Genomic DNA, 18,775 nt, shown 5'->3' on the forward strand with positions numbered 1-18,775 from the left:
CTAGTAAAATCTTTCCTCTTAGAAGTTATGAGAGTAACACATAATTCATAATAGAAAAGATAAAGCACAAGTCAGGAACCAGATGCACAGCATTGTCGTTATAAAGGGCTAAAGCCTGCTTTCTTTGGATGGTTTTATGCCTGTCATGAATACTGTAAGACAGCTAATCCCCCAAGCTTCTTTGTATTTTGTACCTCTTCAGAGAAAAGTTTGTAATCCAGGAAAATGTCTGCAGGTGAATACCTAGAATGAATTGAATTTGCCAGTTACATGTTATCGGGCAGCTAAGAATGTTGTAGAATTTACATACAACATACAAAGTAATATTGCAGTAGAACATTCTCACTATGGAAATTTCCACCTCACTTCAGGGGTAAGCTCAGTTGGATGAGGGCCAGATGGACTTGTTTATGGTGGTGGTGACATAATAGGAGGAAATGAACAGAGTACCTTCTTGAGTTGAGGTTTGCTGGAGTCTCGTGGAATCAACTTTTGGAACTAGAGGCAGTAAAGCAAACTACTTCTTTGGGAGCCAGTAGCAAATGAAAACTAGTGCCTGATTTTACAGAATAAAGGAAGGCCAGAAGGCAGAGACTGTGGCTTGAAGATAAAAGCGGCCCACAACCCTTAGTTTTGTCAGAAGAGAGCAAATGCTCAAAATTTTGTGCGCTCATTTCTCTCATGACTTAGCAACAGTGTATTTGTTTTCCCTTGGCTCCTGTGTGGATGGGATAGATGTGTGAAAATTGAGGAAGTGTTTTCTGCAGGTCATTGAGATTTTCTTTATCAGGAACTCATGGTCCTTAATATCTGACTGGGTCCTACTGCCCTCCTATAACATGGTTATTGAAAAATCCTACATGCCTGTTTGCACTTATAGTATTTGTTCTCACTTGGAGACATTTTGCCATCCTCATTCAACAAATAGCCTACCACCTTGGTAATGGGATTTCAGGAAAAATAGGGAATTTTTTTTTTTTTTAGTGTTTAAGAGCACCATTTTCAACCTTGAGTTAAAAACTGAGGATTGGAAGCAGAAAAATGAAATATGACATGACTAAACCCATTGGATACTGTGGCCAGGTCATTGCTGTGGCCAAAATGCTCTGTCTCACGTTGATCAGAGCACTGATTTTAATTGCCCAGAGACTTTTTAATTAGGAAAGCTCTTCAAGTCTTTGTGCTCAAAACTGCCTTTTTTCCATCTGTATTTGTCAAGGAAAATGGATTCTTAGAATTTCAGATAATTTCTTTGTATGACTAGATCCATGGATAAAAAGGCAGGATGATAATTTTTCAGAGACTGATTTTTCATAGGACCTCAAGTTGGTGAACTGCAATTTTGCTAGTTTCCTTGAAGAGATTCTCTGCTTAAGTCATTTTGTTTTTTATGTGATCTTCAAAAGACGTTGATTTCGGAATGTGTGTCTAGCCCTGGAACTCTGTGATCACAGTTTAGGAAATATCAGTCTCTAAGAAGGGGGAGGGGAGGAGTGGATTTGAGAGGGTAGTTTTTATGAAGATGAATAGGCAAATTTAAAGCTAATCTATATTCAGTATGTTGACAGTCATGGAAATATATCAAATATGTCTGTTATAAATGCATATTTTACTTGCATTCCAAGCAGATTCACATTCAGAATAGGATACAAAGTGTTTGCACCTGAAAAATATCTAGCCCTGTGGATGCAAGTTATACTAGCTGAACTAATGTTCAGAGAAATGAGTGATTTGTACAGGCAAGTAAATTCAGAATCACATTGTAGCCAGGCACCTGTAATTTTACCTTGTGACCTGTCTAGTGGCTCATAATTATTTTCTTCCAAGGCCTCCTTGTCATTTGACCAAACTCCTCAGGTACCCTTTAATTTCTTATAATTTCATCCTCCCTCACCCCCCATTAAGTGTTTCTTGAACATATGGCTGAAACACATGAAAGAAGCAGCATTCACAGCATCCCAAAGTTCCTGTTATTATCCTTCTTTCTCTACTTACATTTCCAGAAAGCTTAGAAGTAATTTCTTCTTGAACTATACCTTTTAGCATCTCATTCCTTCTCTATTCTTCCTGCCCATCCTGAATTTTTTGCTTCCTGTCAAGTGTAATTTTTCTACTCTTCAGCTCCGAATGATCCTATCTGGGGAACTTGAGTTAATTTTAGCCCAAATAGCAACAAACATTTCTGAGGAAATGTTTGTCTAAAACCTGAGTTTTAGATTTCTTAGGTGATTTTCCTGTGACCTCAGTAACACAAGGCATAAAATGGGTGTAAACTGATTAATTTACATGTTCCAGTAGGTATTTACCTTGTCAGACATTCTGAAAGACACAGCAACCTATTAGATGAGGCACTAATGTAAATTATATCCATATGAAATATGCAATACCGCCCTGTGAGACCATGTTCAAGTACCTACAGCCCCCGAGGACGGACATTTTTGTGTTTCTTTTTGTTCACTGATGCATCCGCAGTGCCCGAAAGAGTTGCTGGCATATATAGTAAGTGCTCTACCCATGTGTGGAATACCCATGTGGACTTCCTAAGTGCAGAATTAAGTACAGTGTATTCTGGGGCACCTAGGAGTCTCAGTCCTTAAGCGTCTGCTCTGTTTGCTCTCGGCTCAGGTTGTGATCCCAGCGTCCTGGGATTGAGTCCCCCCATTGAGCCCTCCATGGCTCCCTGCTAGGCAAGAAAGCTGCTTCTCCCTCTCCCACTCCCCCTGCTTGTGTTCCCTCTCTCCCTATGTCTCTTTCTAATAAATAAATAAATAAATAAATAAAATCTTTAAAAAAAAGTACAGTCTATTCTATTAAAGGCCTCTTTCTGTAATGAGAATATAGGTAACGCAAATGAACTCATTGATATATAGGGAAAGGATATTCATAAAATGGGGCGGTTGTATTGCTTCATAAGCAATTGTTTCCGGCACTTTAGTATTTTGCACCCATAAGTAATGACAGTTCCAAGCAAAACACAGCAGACTGCTGCTCGTGGAGAATACACAGTGCTATGCCCACACCCATCCACCCCGTGTTCTTTCTCTTGGAGTCAGCTGGCCATGAGTTCTAACTTGGAAGGGTTTATTGTGAGGGGGGAATTCACCTCTTATACTTGTACATTTTGTGCTTATCTTCCAAACCCAACAGACTCCATCCAACAACTCTCCTTCCAGTCCCTGCATCAGTGACTGCCATCTTTTTTTTAAAGGTAAAAGTCCTATATTTATACTTACCGTAATATTAGGAATTTAACATGGCTCATAAACTCTGCTAGTATGTTTTTGGAATGGTTACTGTTTTTGTTAGTGTACTAGTTGCAATGTTATATAGACTTGAAGTCGTTTGAGGACACCTGGGTGGCTCAGTGGGTTGAGGGTGCGAGTGATGGTTTTGGGTGAGCTCATGATCTCAGGGTGGTGACGCTGAGCCCCAGGTCTGGCTCCAAGATCAGCAGGGGGTCTGCTTGAGATTCTCCACCTCTGCCCTATCCCCTTCTAGAGCACATTCACACACTCTCTCTAAAATAAATAAAGCTTTAAAAAAAAGATTTGGAATCCTTTGTTGCTAAGCCTATTTTCCCCATAAGCCTTGTTATTTCTAGTGTATGATTTCACAAAATGGGAAGAACACATACATCCTTTTATAGAAGAAATGTTGTAACACAAACTTCTTTTCAATGAAGATATGTAGGATTTGGCTGTGGGAGAAGATAAAAGAGAGCATTCCAGTTCTGGCGAAAGCATCAACTCCCGAGTGGATACAGGATGGAACCTTCTGGGAGGAGGGGAGGAGTCCCAGCTGGCAAGTTAGGCTCTGAAGAGTGGGTAAGTGGGTGGCTTTGAACAGAAGAGTTTTAAATTCAGAATTTTCTGTGGTAAAGTGCCTCCCAGAGCTTTTAGAACAGGAAGTGGCCTGCCTGAGCCTTGTTCTAGAATCATTTCCCAGTAGGCATGTGCAGATGGATCCCTGTGCAAGGAATGGGGGAGAGCACTGGAACCATTAAGTACCCAAACAACGAGAATCCGGCATTGGACTTGGAAAGGACGGGACAACTGGGAAGACCTTAAAATGAAGAATCAGGGGCGCCTGGGTGGCTCAGTGGGTTAGGCCACTGCCTTCGGCTCAGGTCATGATCTCGGGGTCCTGGGATCGAGCCCCGCATCGGGCTCTCTGCTCAGCAGGGAGCCTGCTTCCCTCTCTCTCTCTCTGCCTGCCTCTCTGTCTGCTTGTGATCTCTGTCTGTCAAATAAATAAATTTAAAAAAAAATCTAAAAAAAAAAAAAATGAAGAATCAGTAAGAGTGGCTATGGCAATGTTAGAAGCTGGGGAATTGAACTGTAGGGTCTGTGTTCAAGCAACCGGTGGAAAAAGTTTTCCCAGACATGAGGCAGAGAAGCTGGGGACATGGGCAGGTCTGACAAGAAAAAAAAGACAAGAAGGGTAGGCCTTTTCAGTGTCCGCTAAAGTGCCTTAGGAATTCATCCTGAGACTGTATTGACAGAGGAGGATGTTTCAAAACCCCAACTAATCTATTTACGAATATTTGTAACTGCTTGCAGTTTCCTCACCTAAAGAATCACAGGGCAAAAAAACTTATGCCTGGAGGCCTCCTCTCCGGGAGAAGGAGGTGAGGATGGGGGTCCGGCAGCCCCCAAACCCACCCTCCCGCTTAGGATTCCCGGGGCTGGCGGGACGGCCGTTTTCCCGTTCCGGCCCGGGCCTGGGGTGCTGCTTCGGGCTCTCCAGGGCCCCCGCTCCGCGGAAGGAGTCCGGCCTATCACCCCCGACTCCGACTTCGCCACTCACTGCCTGGGCCGTGTGCATTCTCAGCGCTCCTGAGTTGCCCAGAACTGGCCCCCAAGGTTCCCCGGAGCGGCCCGGAGGGCTCTCCGCAGGATTCCAGGAGGAGGCGCCGCCGTCGCCCGGCGGGCGCAGTGACCCGCTCCCAGGCCCCCGGGCCTCCGCCCCTCCTCCCCTCCTCCCGGGGATCCCCTTTCGCCAACAGCCTCGCGGGCCCCGCAGGACACTCCCCTACGGAGGCCGGGCCTCGTTGTCCCGCCGCCGCCCCCGCCTCGCCCCCAGCCGTCCCGCCCCGCCCCGCGCGCGGCGCCGGGAGAGCCCCGAGCCCCGACCCCTCCCCCTGAACGCCCGGCCCGAGAGCGGAACGGGGGCGGCGATGGTGACTGGGCAGCGGCGCGAGGCCGGGTGCTGGGCAGGGAGGCTCCGTGGCTTCTTTCTTTCTCTGCCCCCGCCCCTCTCTCTCCTCCTTCCTTGATAGCCCCGCCGGCGGCCGCCGAGGTCGGCGCTCTCGCCTCGTCTCCTCCCCCAACTGGGGACCCTCTCCTCTCCCCTCCCTTGCCCCCTCCTCCTCCTTGCCCGAGCGGCTAGTTGCGAGGAGGCGTAACGGAAAGCCCCGGCTTGGGGAAGGCTGCGAGCTCGGAGCCGGAGACGCGGAGCCGGGGCCGGGTGAGTTGGAGTCGTCGGGCCCCCTGCGCGCTGCGGGAGACAGAGCCCGCAGCCCCGGCCAGGTGGGACGGGCTGCGCCGGCGGGGAGCACCCCGCCCCAGCGCTGGCGGGACCGTCGCGGCCGGCGGAGCCCGGGCTGCGTGCGCGGCGGCTGGCGCGGAAACCTGGTTTTCGCGCCCCCCGGAGCCCACGGGGAGGGAAGAGGACCGTCCCCGGGACCGGGACGGTTTCGGATGCTGGGCATGGAAGGGAGCTGCTGCTTCGGCTCTCATCGCCGAGGCCGCCGGCAGCAGAAATGGAAAAATTGTTCCTGGAACGGCAATTTGCCGGGAAGCCGGCGCGAGCCTAGCTCTCCCGCCGCCACTGGCGGGCTCCGACCGGCGGTTCCCGCGGGCACCGCGGCGCACGGAGTTGGGCGCAGCCGGGCGCCGAGCTCCGCGCGCTTGGTACGGCGCCTCGGGAGCCTCCGGGTGGTCGCCCCCGTGGGGCTTGGTGTGTGGCGTTGGGTCACGCCGGCCACAGACGTCAGCTGCTTTTCAAATCTGGGCTGCATTTTTGTGGACAGCGCAGTGCTTTGGGGTGCGGGCTGGAGGAGGTGGGCGTGGAGCGGGGAAGACCACATCTGGGATGGATGGTTGAGCCCATGGGATGGCGTCAAGGGCTGGGGAAGACTCTGTGTGTTTCTGGATGTTTTTAGGCACAAAATTTCCCCTCATCCCCCGTTTCCCCCCATCCATTCAGCGGTCTAGTATTTTTTGAGCTGAAAAAAGCAAAAGGATTTTCCTTCATCCCGTTTAACTTTTCTCTTAATCTAGAAGGGTCCTGAGTTTCAGGAGAGTCCTTGAGCTGTTTCAGTGCGAGTAAATGAGAGTAAAGACCAAGTCTCATCCCCCACCCGCATCTTCACCACCCCCCAACCCCCACCCCGGGCCATTTCCTGTATTTCCCGTTTTCTCCCTGTGGTTGTGTGCGTAGTTGTAGGTTGCCATCAGTGACCCACATGTACAAGTACAACTTCTGTTTGCAATCGCAAAGTAGCCCGTGTAGTAGACCAGTGTGTTTTTGAGCCACAGGGAGGAGACGGATGAGTGCGAGGGGAGGGGAGCGGTTAGAGTCTCGTCCCAGAGAGTTAAACCTGAGTAATGAGTTCGAAGGAACGTTTATCATGGGCACGTTGCTTTTCCTACACTCACTCGCTTGAGAGCTCCACCCCCAACAGGTTTAAGCGAGGATGGGTGCTAATTTCTTTGGCGTTGCCCTTTCTTGGGTGTTTCTGATTCTTTGCTCCTGGTCTTTTTAAAAGCCGACTTCTTTTCAAATTGAGGAGATAGGGAACACATGCTAGTGGGAAGATAAAATGTTTTAAAGTAGAGGAAAGAAATAAAATCCAGGACTCATTTCTTTTTGCTGTCCTACTGTGACAGGTTTGTTATTAATCTATGTCAGAAATCTGATGCTGATGAAATATTTGAGGGGTTTGAAGTAATACCACTATTACCCTATGATAATATTTTTTCTAAGTGGTCACACATAGAGCAGGTAGTGTGTCTGGTTGTGGTTTGCAAAGGGTGCAGCAAACATTTTAGGCCAGGAGGGAAGAAATGGTATGTTGCAGGGAATGATAGGGGCGGGGAGGGAGAATCATTTGTCTTTGGAGCAGTCCAATTTCGAAGAATAATTACCCTGCAAATGAACATTCTCAAATGTAATTTGAATCATGGTACATGAACTAGTCATTTGTCTTTAGGAAGGAAAAATGATCTTTGTAGATTAGAGCAAAGCAGTGCCTTCTGGAAAAAGGAATGTATACTGTTTATCCATGTAGATGGGATCAGAATTGATGGCACCTGCCTACAAAGATGTGTGGACTCGTGAATTAAAGAGATTTCATTGCATGTAGGGGACAAGGCAGGAAGGAAAATTCCATAGTGGAAGACAGAAAAACAGCGTATGGAAAAGTACATAGTCCTTTTTAATGAACATTTTGTATAGCTTCTCAACTTCTTTATTGCAAAGAATTGACAAAATAGGCGAAAATGGAAGAGACCCAGATTGGCATTGTTGAGTTCCCAGAGATCCTACTTACTATCTGAACTTTGGACAAGTTATTTAATTTCTCTCAGCCTAGGTTTCTGTATCTATAAGTTGGTGGTAATAAGAGTTCAAGTCAAGGACTATTCTGGAAATTAACCAGGATTACTTTTGTATAGAGCTTGGGGTGATGTCTTGTGCTGAGTGCTCAGAAAATGTTAATGTTGGTTGTCAACTATTTCAGATGCCCTGGAAAAAGCAGTGCCATGCAAAGCGTCGGAATATATACCTGAAAGTGAGCTGTGGTTGCTTAAGGCAGACCCTGAGTTGAGGCTGTCCCCCTGCCCTCTGGCAGCGCACAGACAGAAACACTTGATCTCTCTAGAACTTAACATGCTGCATCCTTTTGGCCCATTCTGGTCAGCCTTCTCTGGGACTCCAGTCCTAGGGAGTGTGTGGTAGAAGTTCCATATGGCTCCGAGGGCAAGAGCACAGGTATGGGTTGCAATTCCAGGCCTCACTGACCCTGTGTGGCAGGTTCTCAGGTTTCCAGTCCCATGAAAGTAAATAGGCAAATTTTGTTTGAGGTGGGGAAGAAAACCTTAGTGGTGGACAAAAGTGCATACTTCTTGGGGAATCCTAAATATAATATTTTACTCAATGCTTACTGCTCTTGGAAGGCTATAAACAGTAAGTAAATATCTAATTTCTAGAATTTTTTCCAAAAAGCAACTTTAAAATAGGCTTTGGGGTTAATGATACACTGCCCAGTTTTTTTAAGGTTGTAACTAACACAAAGTGAACAAAAGGCATTCTTAGTAAAACACTTTCTTGAGCAGGGAAATTATGCTGTGTGTCACTCTTCTAATTGAGGAGGACTGCCTCTTTGCTCATTCATCCATTTTTTTAATCCTGTCATTCAGCAAATACTTATGAAGCCTGTTCCACGGGGCGGTCTCTGTTCTGGCCTCTGGTAACACAGCAAGAACCAAGAGGAGGCCTTGTCTCTCATAGAGTACACATTCTAGTTGGGGAAGCAAACTCTGTGTGCATAGGACTTCCATAAACCCAGGAAACTCCTTTTTCTTTCTTCTTCTTCTTTTTTTTTTTAAAGTTTATTTAGAAGAGCCTATGCTAGGAGACCAGAGTGCTGGCTGGGTGTGCTTCCCTCCCACAAGCCGGCCTGCTCAGAGGGAGTGATCGGTTTGTGGATAGCAGTGACAGGGGCAGCCAGTCCTGTGGGTTCTCTGTAGGAATAAGGGAGAACTGATTTATAAAAGTCTGTGTCCGGTTTGAATAGTGGGTGAGTAGAACGAACAGCCACATGCCATGAAAACAAATACTTTTTTTCGCAGAGGTGAGATTTCTCAGCTTTAGAGAGGCAAAGAAGGAATTACAGGTCAATTTTCATCATCAGCTTATAAAATCCAGATGTGTCCAGGGGAGAATCTGGTGTGGCACTTAAAAAACTTCTCTTGCTCTCTTCTGCTCTCTCGCTGTGTAAGGCATGAATGAAGGAATAAAGAAAAGTGGATGCTTGCTTCCTTATGCACCTTCCAGGTTTTCTTTTTTTCATCACTTTTAAAATAACATTAATACATGATGAAATAACCGCTTCTCGGCCTTTCGGCTAAGTGTAATACATGATGCAATAATAATTGGATGTTTGGGGTCTAGGAGGCTTGCAAAGGTGTAAGATAGTCAGGGCTCTGATAGCAGTTGTGTGGACTGGAGGCAAGGTTGTATAGGGAAGACCCCGAGGGTGCTGGGGTTGGGTGCAGAGCTGAGGAGTCTGAACCTCATCTCCAAAGCTGGTTGAATGGTGGAGAATTTGCAGCAGGTAATTGACTTGCTTTATTGTGCTTTAGAAGAACTTGGTGGCCATGACGTGGGCTGGGTGACAAGGAGACCAGAATGGGGACCGAAGTTGAGTTGGGAGGCTAGTGCAGGAATCCATGAGGGATTTGGAGAAGGAGAAGGGGAGAGGAGGGAGGAGGCCAGGAGAGACGGGTCACTCTTCCCTGGTCATCTTTTAGGTGTGGGCACTTAGTGAGACGGACCATTCGCTGAGGTAAGCAGCTGTGGGGAACCTCAGTCTGAGGAGGACAGTGAGGACTAATGAGCTCAGCTGAACCCCAGACTGAACTGTGAGCCTTCCACGGGGAGATGTGCCCAGCAGAGAGCTGGAGACACAAGCAGGAAGAGAGGCCTGGAGCTAGAGATGAAAGAGGGAGTTGTTTTTATAGTAGTGGCAAGTGGTTGCCTGGTTGGTGGAGATTTATTAAACAGTGCTCCAGGTGAGAGTAATTGGTGTCCTTGTAACTGAATTTTCCCCTTTTATCCTTTCAGCAGGCCTAACTGGGGATAGTCAAGCCCTTGACCTTGGTCTTAAATGACCAGTCTCTTACTGGTGTTATTTTACATACGTGGTAGAGCTGTTTATGTTGTTTTGACCTGAAATAATTAAGAGGAATATATGTAGAATGGCTCTGAACATATTTAATAGCTAGGATGTATAACTGGTAAAATTGATTACCCCCCCTCCCTCAGCACACACACACAACCCAAAATTCCTATGTGGAAACCCTGATCTCTAGTATGGTAGTATTTGAAGATGAGGCCTTTAGGAGGTGATTAGTTTGGATGAGTCATGTGGGTGGAGTTCCTTAGGAGGATTAGTGTCCTTAGGAGGTGAGAAAGCGAGACCAAAGCACTGGCGAGCTTCCTCTCCACCAGAAGGCTGCCATCTGCAAGCCTGGAACAGGAACCAAACCTGACAGTGCCTTGATCTTGGACTCACAACCTCCAGAACAGTGAGAAAGAAATGCTACTGAAGTCACTCATCTATGGTATTTTGTTAGCGCAGCTCCAACCGAGTATTACACAGGTGTGTGTTGTATTTCAGAAAATGCAAGATGACCTTTACTTGCTGAGAAAGTAGTTTTGTGTGCATCTAGAAAATACCAAATACAGTTAAAGAGGTATGTCATCTGCACGTTTTCTTAGTTAAACCATAATACCCTTAGCTAGGTCAAGAGAAGTACCCAACTCTGAGTTTGAGACTTGCCAGGTAAGAAAGGAGAACCTCACTGTATTTTGACTTTTCCTCCTGTGGCTTTGTTCTGATTTGGATTTAATCCGATGTTTGTTGATTAAGTGGTGTTTTGAAGAGTATTTAAAAAATATTTTAGTCAAAATCAAGTAAGATTTCTCAGGTGTTTACTTGGGTGAATTTTTGAGGTTCCATTGAGGATAGTGCAGTCCAACTTTTAAGCTCTTCATGTGGTTTCTAAAACATTAAGTACTGAATTCTGTAGTCAGTTATGGTATTTGAATGAAGACTATTGAGGGTTTTAGCAGGTCCATAGCAAATAATGTTTAACACCTACTAAAGTGACATTAGCGAGAAAAGCAGTACTTTGCTTGTTTCTTGTATATGGACAGAGAGGAGTTCATGAGGCATCGTCACCAGGTTTCCTGCCTTTTGGCAACTTCAAGGTAACACTCTGAGGATTTGCAGCCCAAGCTAGTGTATGAAGCTCAGATGTTACAACAGTAAATAAGGGGCCTTTAAAGCACTCCCTGTCTGTGGAACTAAGGATATTTCCGTGTGGGCTGAATATCTCTCATACTACAAGTGCACGGGCTTACAGGGATCCCTGGATGTCTGGAAGGGAGCTGCACACCTGCTTGTGGTTCCCAGGTCTCTGTTTCTGGTTGTTCCATACACCCTTTCTTGCACCACTAATTTTCTCCTCTTAGAGAGGCGTCCGTGAGGACGCGGTGAGAAGGCCGCCGTCTGCAACCCAGGACGGAGGCTCCAAATCTGTAGGTGCCTTGAGAACTTGTGCTGGGAAGACTAAGGTTTGTTTTCATGTCCACGAAGGAGAGGCTTATCTGCCTTCTTTTTTGAAGTTACCATGTGGCCCTCAGGGCTATTGTTGTTAATTTGAATTTCATTCATTTGTGGAATAATTAAAAGTGTGCAAAATAGACCCCAGTGAATGCCTGTTAAATTGCAGGCATGCTGTTTGATCTGTGCACACTGTGACTCCCCTTACTGCTGTGGATTTAGGGTAAGACTAGCGGGGATTACTCACCATTGTCAGGCTGTGTAACCAGCAAAAACACCTCCCCTTACGCTTGCCTGCTTAACTGAGGTGCCATAGAAAGGAAAGCTGGCAGCTGTAGACAGTCTGGAAGGATGGAGACTGAACTTTTGACTGTTCGTGTTGGGCTAGTGCGATTAAAAGTGACCAGTTATTTTCTTTATTCTTCTATTTTTCAGGCTTTCTGTAAATAGCATGTTACTTTTAAAATCAGAGCAAAACAGTTGGTGGGTGGGTGTGCTTGTGCAAATAGTTTTGGCCACAACACTGTACATCTCCTTAAATATGTGATGCATCCATAGTAAAGCAGGTTTCTGCTTTAAAAAAGAATTGCAATCCTATTTGTGGTAAACAAAGTTGCTCATAGTGGGAGGCTGGGAATACAACCCAGCTTGGGTGCTGTGACCTCCCCAGCCAGAGTGGGGTAGCTTCCTCTGGACTATAGGCAAGAACCCATTCCTGACCCTCTATTTTCCATGTTTTCCTGAACATTGTAAATGTGATTTGAGAGGTATTTCACTTATGTAGCTAAGCGCGTGAATGTCTTTCTAATTGATAAGGACTTTTGAATTAAATATGAAAAGGACTCAGTTAAATATGTACTATACCAATATGTTAGGTCTCTTTCTTTTTAAAAAATTGTTTCAGTGTTCATTAGAACCCAGCCCAGCAGTGAGATCTTAAATACTCCTTTAGCAGCAATTTCTCCACATGCCTGGAAAATTAGAGGGGCTCTTTTTCCTCTACTGGTTCTATTGTTCAGCATTTTCTTTCTTTCCACATTGAGCTATGTTGTCAAGGGCACCTGGAGTTCAAGCTTCCTTTCTCCTGGGGCAGGCTGCATTTGGGCCGAATTTCACATGTTGTTTTCCAGTTCTCAGGCAGTTAGCCAGTTGTTTAAAGATGGTTGTAACTGCGTGGACGGTAGCTTCTTTTCATGTTGAGGTAAGTGGTGCATGGCAGACACTTATTTTGGGCAAATTTACCTCTTAAAATTTTAAAACTTTCTTTTTTCCCTTGCCTATAGAGACAAAATTTTCTGAAATTAAAAATAATGGATTGGGTAGTCTGAGATCTGCAAATTTAGCAGGAAACAGCCTTTTTGTCTTCATAAATGACTACCACTTGGGTATTCAATATAGACTTAATAAAAACCTGGGCCACAATTTTTAAAAGTCTAAAATCCCATCCAGTTTTTTAAATGGCTGTCTATTCCCAGAAGATGATCTGACATAGAGAAGTATGTCTAAACAGATACTCATACTCTGTCATTTGCTCATTTTTATAGTAGTCCTTTCAAGGTTTTCCTGAATTGGGAGCTCATAATTTGCCCCCCTAATTACTAATTCTGCATGGATTTATGCTGTACTCTGTATTCTGCACTGGCTTAAACAGGTGACGCGGTCTTTTTGATCTGAATTCTATTGGTAAATGAGCATGCTTAGGTTGTCTGGTCTGCTCATGTGTTTTTTTTTTTTTCAGTTTGTGCTGAGGTCTCTACTTTTTTTCTCTATTAGTAAAGAAAGGGCAGCATCAAAGGAGCCAGGTCGATGTGTGGATGTCCTAACTATAACCCAAAGCCTGAAAGAGCTGTAGCCAGGTATAGTGGCCACACTCAATTATAAGAACCCAAGTGATGGTGGTGATGAAAAAGTGCGGCAATTGTGTGGTCACCTGTGTGGTTAAGTGGTTGGGGGACTGGTGAGGATAGTCTGATGAGCTTTGCTGCCGAAGGACTGCTGCATCCTTGGTCCGGAAACTAGACTCATGGACCCTAAGACTTTGTGAGCTTTCTTGACACCCACTTTAGTCAGCACAACTGGCATGTTTTGAAAACATTTTAGAATGAGAAGTGCCAGGTTAGACTTCCTCTTGCTTCTATATGTGTGTGAGGTTTTTATTTTTTTAAAGGTTGACCGTGGGACTTCCCGTTTCTGTCCAGATAATTTGAATTCTGACCTGGTCATCTGTCATGGCAGCCATCCCTCTGGGCTGCGTGTTGTCTTCCGCAATACATTCTGCTCACCAGTCCCTGAAGTTCTTTGAGTTATTCAGTGGTGCCACTCTGCTAAGCCTCCCCTTGTCAATCTTCTGAGTGCTCTTAGTATCCAGGGGTGTGGCAGCCTTTGTAGGCGGCCAGGGGTAGAGGGCTGGCGTCTGTGCCAACGAACAGAGGAATCTAATCATACTTGTGACCTTGCCCTCATTAACACTGTATTGGAACCAAGAGAGCCAGCGTTCCATGGTATTGTTTGACTTTGGATTGTCTCTATTGATTTTTAGTCACAGGGTCCATATTTCAGCCTTGAGTGAGACGAGAATGTAGGAGATTATCAGTACTTATTGCCTCTTTCTAACTCCTCAAAGTTGGGTTTTCGATTACCAGCTAGTTTGGTACCCTGCTGATGGTGATTTAGTCCCAGGACAAACCAAGACTGACAAAAGTGTGAGGGAGAAGGTCTCCGAGAGTCTGGAGTGTTAGAGGGTAAGCTGATGACCTGGGTGTCCCACAGGTAGGGGTGAAAGTCTCACACCGGCACCCTCAAACGCCAGCGAGCACAAGAATCCCTGGATCTTGTTACAATGCAGATTCTGCTTCAGCAGGCCTGGGTGGGGCCTGGGATTCTGTATCTCTAGCTGCTTCCTGCCACGTTGATGCTGATGGTTCTGTGGAAAATACTTTGAATAGCCAGGCCTCACACAAAGTTGGGACCTGAATAAGATTATGAACTAGTCAGCTGGTGGCTGAAACCTGTAAAGTCTGATAACCAGAGGCACCTGTGGGGTCTGACTTTGCGTGGGTTGCCTGCTACTTAGAGCTGGTCTGTATTGGGATGAGAGTGAAGGCCCTCAGCCTCCTCATTCCATTAGGGTCGGTAATGACCACCAGGAGCAGCTGTGTAGTATTTCCTTTAGTCCTCAGGGCAGGGAGGTTCCGGGGGGGTCTTTTAGGTGGGATATGATTAACCTAAAGTGCAGGTTTTATTTCTGCTAAGTTTTAGTTAAATTGATTTCCTCATTACATGTTGACTGTATTCCATAACTTTATTTAAATGTTTATTTATTTATGAGAGAGAGAGAGAGAGCGCACACACGCATGAGAGAGTGAGAGAAAGCAAGCACACACATGTGCATGTGCACATTGGGACAGGGGCAGAGGGAGAGTATCTTCAAGCAGACTCCCTGCTGAGCGTGGAGCCCTTGGCAGGGCTTGATCTCACCACCCCTGAGATAACAACCTGAGCAGAAACCAAGGGTCAGCTGCTTAACCAACTGAACCACTCAGGTGCCCCTATATTTCATAATTTTGTAAAAAGATTTTACTTACTTATTTGAGAGAGAGAGTGAGCACAAGGCAGGGGAGGGCCAGAGGGAGGAGAAGCAAATGCAGGCCTGATCCCAGGACCTTGAGTTCATGACCTGAGCCGAAGGCAGATGCTTAATAGACTGAGCCACTCAGGTGTCCCTATATTTTATAATTTTATTTATATTTATAATTTTAACTGGATAGAAGGCTCTAACTAGGGGCTTTTCCCTCTGGCATAAAGCCTGCTTCTGATGTAGTTTAGGCATAGGCCCCTCTTCTGAGATTTTGACTTTATAAGACTGGAGAGGGTCCTGGGATCTGCATGTTTTTAAACAAGCTTCTAGGTAGTTCTTATGGTCAGGCAGTTTCTAGAAACAACAATGTAGAGAAACATTGATTTAGAAATCCACCCTTTTGAGCCTGTGATGTTGACCATGTCTGAGGGACACCCTTACATGTTCTTTTCTTGGCCTCTTGGGTACTGGTTTCTGTCCCATGGAATCACTTTAATTTTTATCTTGACACATGCTTTCGTTTTTACAGAGAGGCCCTTATCTTGGATGGGACCAAATCAGAGAGCCCTTTTTCAACAACATAAGACATGAGTTCTGTGAGGCTGTTATTTTTAGGAAGGTTTTATAGACACTGACTATTAAACACTTTTGGGCCTTTTTGGAAATACTAGGCTCTAAGCTTTGGACCTCTGTGGAGAAGTCTAAGGAATGTCCTGCAGCTGACTTTTCCCACACCCTCTCCCACTTTGGTTTAGACAGACAGCTGGGGATAATGGTGTCTCCTTTCTAAGTAAATGCTGACTAGAAATGGATGAGGAAGGGCCCCTCATCCTCCACAGACCAGTTTGGTTCCGATCCAGGTAAACTGACAGATTGAGGAGTTGGGCTTTCCATATCATTATATTGAGATTGACCTCCCTGTCTACAAATGCAGGGTTTATCTCAGCCCCATCCGGGAGACCAAGTCAGTTTATGAAGTGGGTGAAGTAGGAAATGGTTGCTGTGATGGATTGGAGGGGTGGATAAAGGATTCTTCCCTGGTGATTCTCAGAGTGTTACATTTCCATCAGAAACTGCATTAGAAGCAGGCTTCATGCCAGAGATGTGTGGTTATTTGAACCACACTTAATTATTAGTGATTTCCTGACAGGAACACCTGTAATCTGGCAGGGACATCCTTATCGGGGTGTTAACGATGGTCACTGAGATGAAGAAGATTCCTGCTGTGTCTGCAGTTATGTATGACAGCATCAAAGTCCCCAGGAACTGCTGAGTGGAAGTCATAAGCTAGTCTATTAAAAATTAAAAAAATAATTTGGAATTCACTTAACTGTTGTGCCTAAAATTTTATCACTAGAGAAATTTGGGTGAAACACTTCTCTTTAAACCTCTTCTTCAACATGTAAGCATCTATAGAACAGGGAACACATTTCTTATTTGTACCTTCATAGGAATAACTTCATAAAATGCTTCTCAAGAGCAGTTGGCTAGGATCGGGTATGAAGAGAGTGGACTCTGACTTGATGGGGTGAAGGTTGGGGCCTGGACGAGGAGAGCATTGCCACAGGGGATGACTAGAGGCATCAGGTATGTGGGGAGGTATGTGGGGCCGCTCACCAGGGGCCACAGTGAGCTGGGAGCACAGTGGGCAGAACTGGTTCTCGTTCACTTTGTGTGTGTGTATGTGTCTACACATGCACGTGTACACACACGCATGCTGTGTTACGGGGACTCAGAGAGCCTTGATGATGTGTGTGGCATCATCACTTACACTTGACCAGTTGTGATGAAAAGCCGGGTGATTTATATAAGAAAATTAAGATTTAACATCATAATTGTACTTGGGATTATTTTGCTCTTTTTTTAAAGTCTGTTTAACTTTGAGAGAAAAGCTGGGGAAATGATTCCGGTTCTGTACCTGCTTAACAGGTGAACTTGGCCAGTAGGAGAGAACTTCCTCTGCGTAGGGGCTTTTTTCCAGTCCGTTCTGAGAAGGGCTTGACTATTCTGAGAGGCCGTGCCACTTAGAAAGTGTGTGTTAGTGCCTGCTTTCTCTCTCTTATCTACAAAACTCCTGACTGAACTCTGAACTTGGACATCCAATTACCAAAGCCAAAGCTTGTTTGAGTGGTATAGTGTGTTTTCAGAATAGTATGATGATGGGTTGGGAGATTACATTTGCCCCTGTTGGCTGAGTAAGACTGAACTGATAGCGAAGTGATCAAGAAGTACATCCCAGGGACCAGAAGTCTGGAAATTTTTTTGAAGACCAACCCACACCTTCACTGATGGCTGTTTTTTTTTGTTTTTTTTTTTAATTTTTTCCCTGTCTTTCAATTGAGCTTAGTGCTCCTAATTCTAAGATTCACAAGCTGTTCCTTCATGTTCTTGGGCAGGGCCTTGAGATAAAACACACAGAAAACGAATCCGTTCTATTACAAATAAAATACCTTTGTCTTCAAGGAGTACTGGTTTGTTGATACCCAGGAAAGGTGTGAACACACAGCCTGTGACTGTTGGAAAGCACCCGGAACCATCTGTTCCCGCCCCACCCTCCACCCCGAGGTGTGACTATGAGCTTGCTTTGTGACCTTGGACAAGTCATTTTATCTGTTGGGGCTAGAGAAGGTAAGGGGTGAATCTAGGCCTGAAATTCTTATTCTAGGTGAGTCTCCATTTTCAGTCATTTATGCAGCACAAGCTTACTGAGCCCCTCAGGGAGCCGACAGTCTGGAGATGGCAGAGCAGTCGTTGTCTCTCTTGTGGGTAGTGATGTGCGTAGTGCGGGGTGGATAAGCCACGTGGGCCCTGTACAGGCCTCTAGAAGGTGTGGACCTTACATGCCCAGAGCGGGTGGGGAGACTCTGCAGGTTTGGGATGCAGTCTAGGGAGGGTGCTAGGGATTTCTGCAGCCCTGCTTGTGCCCCTGGTCTACGTGTGTTTGTGGACCTGCTAGGAGATCCTGCAGCTTGGCCACCCTCGCTGTGGCGTGGCCAAGAGGGCAATACTCTGGAAGCTGAGTCAAGTCTGGAAGTGGTTGGGGTATGCATTGTGTCACCGTGATCTGTGTTGATCCGAATACTGTTTTTATGTTTTGGACCCCATTTTTCCCCTTTTGTAAAGACAAGTAAGAACTATAGAAACAATGTGAGGTTTTGCCTACTCTTTACAGAAATATGCTTTTTGGGGGGGCGTAATTTTTTCTTGCTTAGAGAAAGAAGACAGATATTCAAAGAGAGAGGCAGCTGAAGCGAGCTATTCTCAACTCTGAATGACTTGATGGCTCCTGGGCCTTGGCATCTCTGTAACCACAGAGGGTGCTCCACACTCCAGGAAGAAACTTGACCCTCTCATAAAACCACGTGGAGCTTTCTGGATGGCCTGTTTCTTTTCTCGAGTAGTCAGATTTTATATCTAGGTGGGAGGAAAAGTATTGTCTAAGAGAAGAAGTGTGTGCTTGCTTCAGTGGCTCATACACTAAAATTGGAATCACACAGGGGTGCCTACGTGGCTCAGTCGGTTAAGCATCTGCCTTCGGCTCAGGTGGTGATCCCAGGGTCCTAGGATCGAGCCCCGCATTGGGCTCCCTGCAGAGGGGAGAGCCTGCTTTTCCCTCTCCTCCCTGCTTGTGTTCTCTCTCACTATCTCTCCTCTCTCTCAAATAAATAAAATCTTAAAAAGAAATAAAAAGTAAAATAAAGTTGAAACAATACAGAGATAAGCATGGCCCTGTAGCAAGGATGACAGACAAATCTGCGAAGCATTCAATATTGAAAATGAATGGAAGAAGGGTGCCTGGCTGGCTCAGTTGGAAGAACATGCGGGTCTTGATCTTGGAGTCATGAGTT

General features: G+C 45.7%; 1 protein-coding gene across 8 annotated transcripts in view; it reads left to right on the plus strand.

The window, feature by feature from the left end:
• LHFPL2 (LHFPL tetraspan subfamily member 2) overlaps positions 1-18,775 on the plus strand; it is a 241,859-nt gene that overhangs the window by 82,001 nt on the left and 141,083 nt on the right. For 3 of the 8 annotated variants that reach the window (XM_045998988.1, XM_045998989.1, XM_045998983.1), the window contains exon 1: positions 5,076-5,466. The exons of 4 other annotated variants lie outside the window; for them this stretch is intronic. The gene's annotated coding sequence lies outside the window, so the exon portion shown is untranslated. Of the gene's footprint in view, positions 1-5,075; positions 5,467-5,504; positions 5,529-18,775 lie in introns of those variants that run through there. One more of the 8 variants, XM_045998987.1, reaches the window with a different exon arrangement.

Source organism: Meles meles, chromosome 3 (assembly GCF_922984935.1).
Source record: "Meles meles chromosome 3, mMelMel3.1 paternal haplotype, whole genome shotgun sequence".
In the NCBI taxonomy this organism is placed as follows: domain Eukaryota; kingdom Metazoa; phylum Chordata; class Mammalia; order Carnivora; family Mustelidae; genus Meles; species Meles meles.